Here is a 9348-nt window from a genome sequence, read left to right on the forward strand (position 1 = left end):
AATTGATTAATAGCATGTTTGCAATCAATAAAATGTTTAGCAACCGGTTTGTCAATAGCTCCTGTTCTTATGGTGCTTTTATGCTTATTGATTCTGGGTGATATTTTGGAGAATGTATTGTACACAATGATCTTGCATGATTGCGTGATGCTGCGCTGTACATGGTCTCCACCTCCGTTTGATATGTACATGTACATACTTTGATTGTCTATTAATAATGTGGTCGACCACTTATGTGGTCTTGATCTGACAATATCGATCCAGCCACTTTTGTATATGGACTATGTACATGTTATCATATGGATTATGTACATCTCTTTATGGTAAGTCGCGTTGATCACGGCGTTGCGGTTGCCATGACTCCGGTGTTTGCACTGTGTCTCCATTGGCTGCGCTATCCATGTGACCCATGAGATTGACGCACGGTTGTGCGCACCATACGGGATGTCACGTGAGAGTCGCGCAGGTGATGACGACAATGTTTGCCTCTAGCAGCTCATTGGCTGGAGACGGCAGTGCCGGCCGTAGTCATGGTGACTGATGACACTTCCGGTATGCAAAGCCGGTGAGCCGCGACTGCGCATTGGGGGTGACAGCACGCCGGGGCGCACATGACGGAGATGGAGACCATGCCGGCTTCAGTGAGTAGCAACTTGCACAGATTTTTCCACTATATATTAATTGGCTATGGTGATGGAATGTGGGGTGTGTTTTTTAATGTGGGGGGGTATATATATGCCTACCAACACTGATGTCATTAGGCTTGATAAAGACTGGTGAACAGTCGAAACGTTGCCATTTGTGTCTGGAGGTACGAATAAATATATTTTGATACTGCTATATGCTGCCGGAGCCATCTTCCTTTCTACACATGCAACCATAAAGCTGTCTATCCATCTGAGACTGCAACCATAAAGTTTTGTATCCATCTAACATTGTAACCATAAAGCTGTCTAGCTATCTGAGACTGTAAACATAAAGATGTGTACCCATCTGATACTGTAAGTATAAAGCTGTGAACCCATCTGAGACTGTAACCATAAAGCTGTGTATCCATCTCAGACTGTAACCATAAAGATGTGTACCTATCTGATACTGTAACCATAAAGCTGTGAACACATCTGAGACTGTAACCATAAAGCTGTCTATCCATCTGAGACTGTAACCATAAAGATGTGTACCCATCTGATACTGTAACCATAAAGTGTGAACCCATCTGAGACTGTAACCATAAAGCTGTGTATCCATCTGAGACTATAACTACAGTCATGTGAAAAAATTAGGACACCCTTTGAAAGCATGTGGTTTTTTGTAACATTTTTTATAAAAGGTTATTTCATCTCCGTTTCAACAATACAGAGAGATTAAAGTAATCCGACTAAACAAAGAAAACTGAAGAAAAGTATTTTCAAGATCTTCTGTAAATGTCATTCTACAAAAATGCCTATTCTAACTGAGGAAAAAGATAGGACACCCTTGCCCCTAATAGCGAGTGTTACCTCCTTTGGCTGAAATAACTGCAGTGAGACGGTTCTTGTAGCCATCTACCAGTCTTCGACATCGGTCTGAGGAAATTTTACCCCACTCCTCAATGCAGAACTTTTTCAGCTGTGAGATGTTTGAGGGGTTTCTTGCACGTACAGCCCTTTTCAAGTCACCCCACAGCATCTCAATGGGATTCAAATCTGGACTTTGACTTGGCCATTCCAGGACTCTCCATTTCTTCTTTTTCAGCCAATCTTTGGTTGATTTACTAGTATGTTTTGGGTCATTGTCATGTTGCATGGTCCAGTTCCGCTTCAGCTTTAATTTTCTAACTGATGGTCTCACATGTTCTTCAAGCACCTTCTGATACACAGTAAAATTCATCGTGGATTCTATGATGGTGAGCTGACCAGGTCCTGCTGCAGCAAAGCAGCCCCAAACCATGACACTTCCACCTCCATGCTTCACAGTTGGTATGAGGTTCTTTTCTTGGAATGCTGTGTTTGGTTTACGCCAAACATGTCCTCTGCTGTTGTGTCCAAATAATTCAATTTTGGACTCATCTGTCCAAAGAACATTATTCCAGAAGTCCTGGTCTTTGTCAACTTTATCTTTGGCAAATGTCAGTCTGGCATCGATGTTTCTCTTGGAAAGCAAAGGTTTCCTCCTTGCACACCTCCCATGCAAGTTAAACTTGTACAGTCTCTTTCTGATTGTAGAGGCATGTACTTCTACATCAACAGTAGCCAGAGCCTGCTGTAGTTCTCGAGATGACACTTTAGGGTTTTTGGAGACCTCTTTTAGCATCTTGCGGTCTGCTCTTGGGGTGAACTTGCTGGGGCGACCAGTCCTGGGCATGTTGGCAGTTGTTTTGAAAGCCCTCCACTTGTAGACTATCTTCCGGACAGTGGAATGGCTGATTTCAAAATCTTTTGAGATCTTTTTAAATCCCTTCCCAGACTCATAGGCTGCTACAATCTTTTTTCTGAAGTCCTCTGACAGCTCTTTTGCTCTCACCATGGTGCTCACTCTCACTTCAACAGTCAGGAGCACACCAAACTAAATGTCTGAAGTTTAAATAGGGCAAGCCTCATTCAACATGCAGAGTAACGATCTACTAATTATGTGCACCTGGTGTGATATACCTGTGTGAGATCTGAGCCAATTTAAGAGGGAATACATGTGAGGGTGTCCTATCTTTTTCCTCAGTTAGAATAGGCATTTTTGTAGAATGACATTTACAGAAGATCTTGAAAAGACTTTTCTTCAGTTTTCTTTGTTTAGTTGGATTACTTTAATCTCTCTGTATTGTTGAAACGGAGATGAAATAACCTTTTATTAAAAATGTTACAAAAAACCACATGCTTTCAAAGGGTGTCCTAATTTTTTCACATGACTGTATAAAGCTATGTACTGATCTGAGACTGCGATTATAAAGCTGTGTATCCATCTGAGACTGTAACCATAAAGTTGTGCATCCATCTGACATTGTAACCATAAAGCTTTCTATCCATCTGAGACTGTAACCATAAAGCTGTGTACCCATCTGACACTGTAACCACACTGTGTACCCATCTGAGACTGTAACAATAAAACCGTGTACCCATATTAGACTGCAACCTTAAAGCTGTGTACCCATCTGAGACTGCAACCATAAGGCTGTCTATCCATCTAAGACTGTAACCGTAAAGTTGAAACCTGACCTTGCCAAAGTCTACAGAGCAAATAACAGGTGTGATTACACAGGACATATGCTAAGGGGAATTGTTTTCATAAACACTGAAGGCTCGTGCACATGGGCATGGAGCTTCGAGTGCATGGAGGGCATTGGAGGCTGTCCACCAACAGTGCCCAAGTGCAATGCCAAATATATAAAAAAAATCTCTGTATTCCACCAATAAAACAGAGGTACGGTGGAGGCCCCATGCACTTCTGATAGCATTAAACACCACCCCTAACTCTGGAACTGTTCCTGCACTAGTGGAGTTAACTGGATATTCATGTTGTTTTTAGGCATCATTCCATTGTGTGCTAATGTCTTGTATTTTGCAGGTACTCTACCTTTAAAAGCTTCCTGTAACCTTTGAATATTTATACTGGCAGCTTATTCAATGGGGTTTAATCTGCAGTCTCATTCTTGACAAACTACAAACCCACAGCAAAAATCCAAAATGTATTTTAAACTATGTGCACATACTCTAAGCTCTACCCCTATAAAGCTGAGTATCCATCTGAGACAGTAACCATAAAGCTGTGTATTAATCTGAGACTGTAACTATAAAGCTATGTACTCATCTAAGACTGTGATTATAAAGCTGTGTATCCATCTGAGACTGTAACCATAAAGCTGTGTATTAATCTGAGACTGTAACTATAAAGCTATGTACTCATCTGAGACTGTGATTATAAAGCTGTGTACCCATCTGAGACTGCAACCATAAAGCTGTCTATCCATCTGAGACTGCAACCATAAAGTTTTGTATCCATCTAACATTGTAACCATAAAGCTGTCTAGCTATCTGAGACTGTAAACATAAAGATGTGTACCCATCTGATACTGTAAGTATAAAGCTGTGTACCCATCTGATACTGTAAGTATAAAGCTGTGAACCCATCTGAGACTGTAACCATAAAGCTGTGTATCCATCTCAGACTGTAACCATAAAGATGTGTACCTATCTGATACTGTAACCATAAAGCTGTGTACCCATCTGATACTGTAACCATAAATCTGTGTATCCATCTCAGACTGTAACCATAAAGCTGTGAACCCATCTGAGACTGTAACCATAAAGCTGTGTATCCATCTGAGACTATAACTATAAAGCTATGTACTGATCTGAGACTGTGATTATAAAGCTGTGTATCCATCTGAGACTGTAACCATAAAGTTGTGCATCCATCTGACAATGTAACCATAAAGCTTTCTATCCATCTGAGACTGTAACCATAAAGATGTGTACCCATATGACACTGTAACCACACTGTGTACCCATCTGAGACTGTAACAATAAAACTGTGTACCCATATTAGACTGCAACCTTAAAGCTGTGTACCCATCTGAGACTGCAACCATAAGGCTGTCTATCCATCTGAGACTGTAACCGTAAAGTTGTGTATCCATCTGACATTGTGACCATAAAGCTGTCTATCTGAGACTGTAACCATAAAGATCTGAACCCATCTGAGACTGTAACTATAAAGCTATGTACTCATCTGAGACTAAGATTATAAAGCTGTGTATCCATCTCAGACTGTAACCATAAAGTTGTATATCCATCTGACACTGTAACCATACAGCTTTCTATCCATCTGAGACTGTAACCATAAAGCTGTGTACCCATCTGAGACTGTAATGATAAAGCTGTGTAAGCATCTGAGACTGTAACCACAAAGCTGTGTATCCATCTGACACCATAACCACACTGTGTACCCATCTGAGACTGTAACAATAAAGCTGTGTACCCATATTAGACTGCAACCATAAAGCTACCTATCCATTTGAGACTATAACCATAAAGCCGTGTACCCATTTTAGACTGTAACCATAAATCTTTGTTCCCACCTGAGACTGTAACCATAAATCAGCGTATCCATCAGAGACACTAACCGTCAAGCTTTGTCGCTGTTTGTAACTATTAGATTTTGTGCTCCTGCCAGAGTAAAGTTCTGTTCCTTTAAACTGTGCTGTCTCCATCGTTGTCCTATAGTGGGGTACAGTGTCTGGGTCAAGGGCTAAACACTAACAACTGACCCTCTTACAAGTTTTTGCATAGATGCGACCATTAGTATAACCAAAGTTATATCTTATACCAAAAAAGTTATAATTAGTGTACACACTACATACGGTATACATGTAAAGTAATTACATATATTGTGAGATAGCATAGAACTAGTAGAATGACCTTTATAATATATGTTATATTAGTGCTGATCATCTACAGCTGTGAACCCAAGCTAGATCTTGGAATTACCTTTATTAACTAGATGTTAAAAGGTGGATGCATGGCAAATCCTTTAGCAAAAGTCAAATAAGCAAATAAGCCACTATCATGGGTCAGCAGGGCCAAGTACTTGCTTCTGTCTCTTCTTCTCAAGTCTGACTTCTGGTGTATCCTGACTCTTGGACAACAGATTCACAATTTGACCTCCTGTCACCTGCATCCTCAACTTCACAAATACTGTATATAACCTATTTACTCATAACATAATAGGTTTCCCAAGCCCAAGGGGCCTAGGTTTAGCTACAGTAGCTGCTATTGGTAAGTACCCCCCCCCCCCTCCCATTAAGAATAGTCTCCTACTCTTTAGTTTTTCGTTTTATCATCTCAGACATTGGTGGCATAACCCTAGGGACCCGCAGCTCTCTTGGGAATGGGCCCTGAAAGTGAAGGCGAATGCATTGCGCACCCTCGGCTATTTTCAGAAGTCCCATAGAAATTAGTGCATTGCGCACAAAGCAAGCAAGGCCACTGCTCCATTCACGTCTATGTGACTTCCGGAGATGGCAAGTGCCCCACTATTTTCGGAACTAACATAGAAATGAATGGAGGGTGGTCCATTCTGGAGACAGGAGTAGGTCCCAGAGGTGGGACCCGCACCTATCTGACATTGATGGCATATGCCACCAGTGTCTGTACTGAGACAACCCCTTTAATGAATGTGTACTGAACACGGCATGAATTCCCAAACTCCTTGGCCCATCACTGCTGACTTGGGTGGTAATTAATTTGAAGATAGAAGTCGGGCGGCACTGCTGTTGTGGGTGCACGATCCGTGGGTGTCCCCCAGATACTTGATATGAAGAAAAGGTCGGCACTCCATTGGGTGGTAATTAGAGATGAGCGAAGTTTTGAAAAATTCGATTAGGCAAATTTGATTCGCTCTGAATTAAAACGGTTGTCCGGGTTCAGAGCTGAACCCAGACATACCCATAATCTCACCCAGGCAGTCCCCCCTGACTTGAGCATCGGAGCAGTTTATGCTCCAATGCTCTCCCTTGCCCTGCGCAGGATTTACAATAACACACTGCTGGGTGGAGGCTTCTGCCCGGCAGTCTGTTCAGTCACGTCACCGTCTCTGATGGGCGGGCTTTAGCGCTGCCCTAGCTGTTTTACAGGTTAGGAAAGTGCTAAAGCCCGCCCATCAGTGCCGGTGATGTCACCGGGTTCACTGCTGGGCGGGAGCCTCTGCCTGGCAGCCCAAAGGACAGCCCGATTCGTCACCGGAACTCCAGGAAATGCCTTTGCCCTTCGCGATTCAGCGCAGGGCAAAGGAGAGCATCGGAGCATGAACTGCTCCGATGCTCAAGTCAGGGGGGCTGCCTGGGTGAGATTATGGGTATGTCCGGGTTCAGATCTGAACCTGGACAACCCCTTTAATTTGTCACAAATCGCTATAAATTAGGTATACCCAGACCACTCTGCTATAGGGTATGGCCACACAGAGCATCTGTGCTGCGGGTAGGTTGTGTCCATACTGCTGCATGTATGACAGTGTGTATGAAAGGGTGTCTGCATGTATGACAGTATGTGTATGTAAGAGTACCTGCATGTATGACAGTGTGTGTATGTAAGAGTGCCTGCATCCTGCATGTATGACAATGTGTGTATAAAAGGGTGCAGGCATGTGTAAAAGTATGCATGTAAAAGAGCGCCGTCATGTGTAAAAGTATGCGTGTAAAAGAGCGCGGGCATGTGTAGAAGTTTACGTGTAAAAGAGCACCTGCATGTGTAGAAGTGTGCGTGTAAAAGAGCGCCGGCATGTGTAGAAGTGTGCGGCATTGCTCAGGACAGAGCAGACCTCCCAAACTCAGGCCTCCAGCCTAGCACACGGCTCAGATCCCAATCCAGCGTTTGCCAGAACTTCTCTGTCAGAGAGAGAGGTAATTACCACCAGCTGACACTGCTGTTTTTTATATAGGCCAGTCAAGACCCGGCCTGGAACGTGGGGAGTAGTCACTAAACCAGCACTTTGACTAATCCCAGTAAGAGCCATCCCAGATCAGCTATTACAGCTATACTAAATAGCAAGGGGTCAAACAGCAATTGCTGCTGACACATGAAAACTGGCTCTTACTCCACCGAGGCCAGGAACCCTGGTGACACATACGTTCCGTCAACGACGGTCCCTTGCATACCTCCTCCCTTTGTTCAACCCTGAGGGGGTGAACACTTGCCAGACAGTGTACCCGGGACAGGGCATCCCGTTTCCCTGCAAGCGGCCTGCCCTGTGTTCCACTGAGAACTTGAAGTTCTGTAATGACAAGAGCCATCTGGTGACCCGAGCATTCCTCTCTTTGGCCTGGCTATCCACTTGAGAAGGGAGTGGTCGGTCACCAGACAGAACTTTCTCCCCAACAGATAATAGCGGAGAGACTCGAGTGCCCACTTGATGGCCAGGCACTCTCTCTCCACTATACTGTACCTGGTCTCAGCTGAGGTGAGTTTGCGGCTCAGGAAAACAACAGGATGTTGCTCCCCATTGATTTCCTGAGAATGTACAGCTCCGAGGCCTACTTCAGAGGCATCAGTCTGTACCAAAAACTCCCTCTTTAAGTCGGGCGTCACCAAAAACGGTGACCCGCACAGGACCGACTTCAACGTGGAAAAAGCCTCTTCCACCTGGTCATTCCCTTCAAGAACCCTGTCAACGGAGCCGCTAAAGTGGCAAAATGGGTAACGAACCTCATATAATAGCCCACCATTCCCAGGAACAACTTTACTTGCCTCGTGGTGACAGGTCGGGGTCAATTCTGAATCGCCTCTATTTGGGGTTTGATAACTCCACGTCCAATGACGTAGTCCAGGTACTTAGTCTCCTGTAACCCTATCACACATTTCTTTGGGTTAGCAGTAAGTTCAGCCTTCCTAAGGGAGTCCACTACAGCCTGCACTTTGGGTAGATGACTTTCCCAGTCTGTACTGTGGATGACAATATCGTCCAGGTAAGCCGAAGAGTACCAACGATGTGGATGCAGCACATTGTCCATGAGCCATTGAAAAGTGGCAGGGGCGCCATGAAGACCAAAGGGTAACACCTTATATTGATGCAGCCCTTCTGGTGTGATGAAGGCAGTTTTCTCTTTGGCAGCCTCCATCAAGGGTACCTGCCAGTACCCTTTGGTGAGGTCCAAAACAGAAAAATACCACGCTTGGCCTAACCTCTCAATAAGCTCATCCACCTGAGGCAATGGATATGCATCAAACTTAGAGATCTCGTTCAGTTTTTGGAAATCGTTACAAAACCAGAGTGTCACATCCGGCTTGGGTATTAGCACTATAGGACTGGCCCACTCACTTTTAGACTCCTCAATGACGTCTAGCCTCAGCATCATCTGCACTTCTTCTGAGATGGCTTTTCACCGAGCCTTGGGTACCTGGTATGGTTTTAGCAGGACTTTCGCCTGAGGCTCAGTGACAATGTCATGCCGAATTGTGGAAATACATCCAGGGAGATCCGAAAACACATCCGTGTTCCGGCTAATAAACTCCCTGGCCTCCTGAGCCTGCTTAGAGGAGAGGCTGTCCGCAATTCTTACTATGGCAGCTGCTTCCCTTGCCTTAGACAGAGGGTCCAAAACCGCTTCCCCTAGAAAACCTGGCTGCAGGCTGTCTTCAGTACAGGTTTCCCTATCTTTCCACGGTTTGAGTAGATTCACATGGTATACCTGCTCCAGCTTTCTCCTCCCTGGCTGGTGTACTTTGTAATTTACCTCTCCAATTTTTTCAAGTACCTCATAGGGCCCCTGCCACCTGGCGAGGAACTTACTGTCCATGGTCGGCACTAAAACCCGATCACCCGGGTTAAAGTTCTGGACCCGAGCCTGACGATTATAGATGCACCTCTGGGCTCGCTGAGCGG

The sequence above is a fragment of the Bufo gargarizans genome, chromosome 3 (assembly GCF_014858855.1).
Source record: "Bufo gargarizans isolate SCDJY-AF-19 chromosome 3, ASM1485885v1, whole genome shotgun sequence".
In the NCBI taxonomy this organism is placed as follows: domain Eukaryota; kingdom Metazoa; phylum Chordata; class Amphibia; order Anura; family Bufonidae; genus Bufo; species Bufo gargarizans.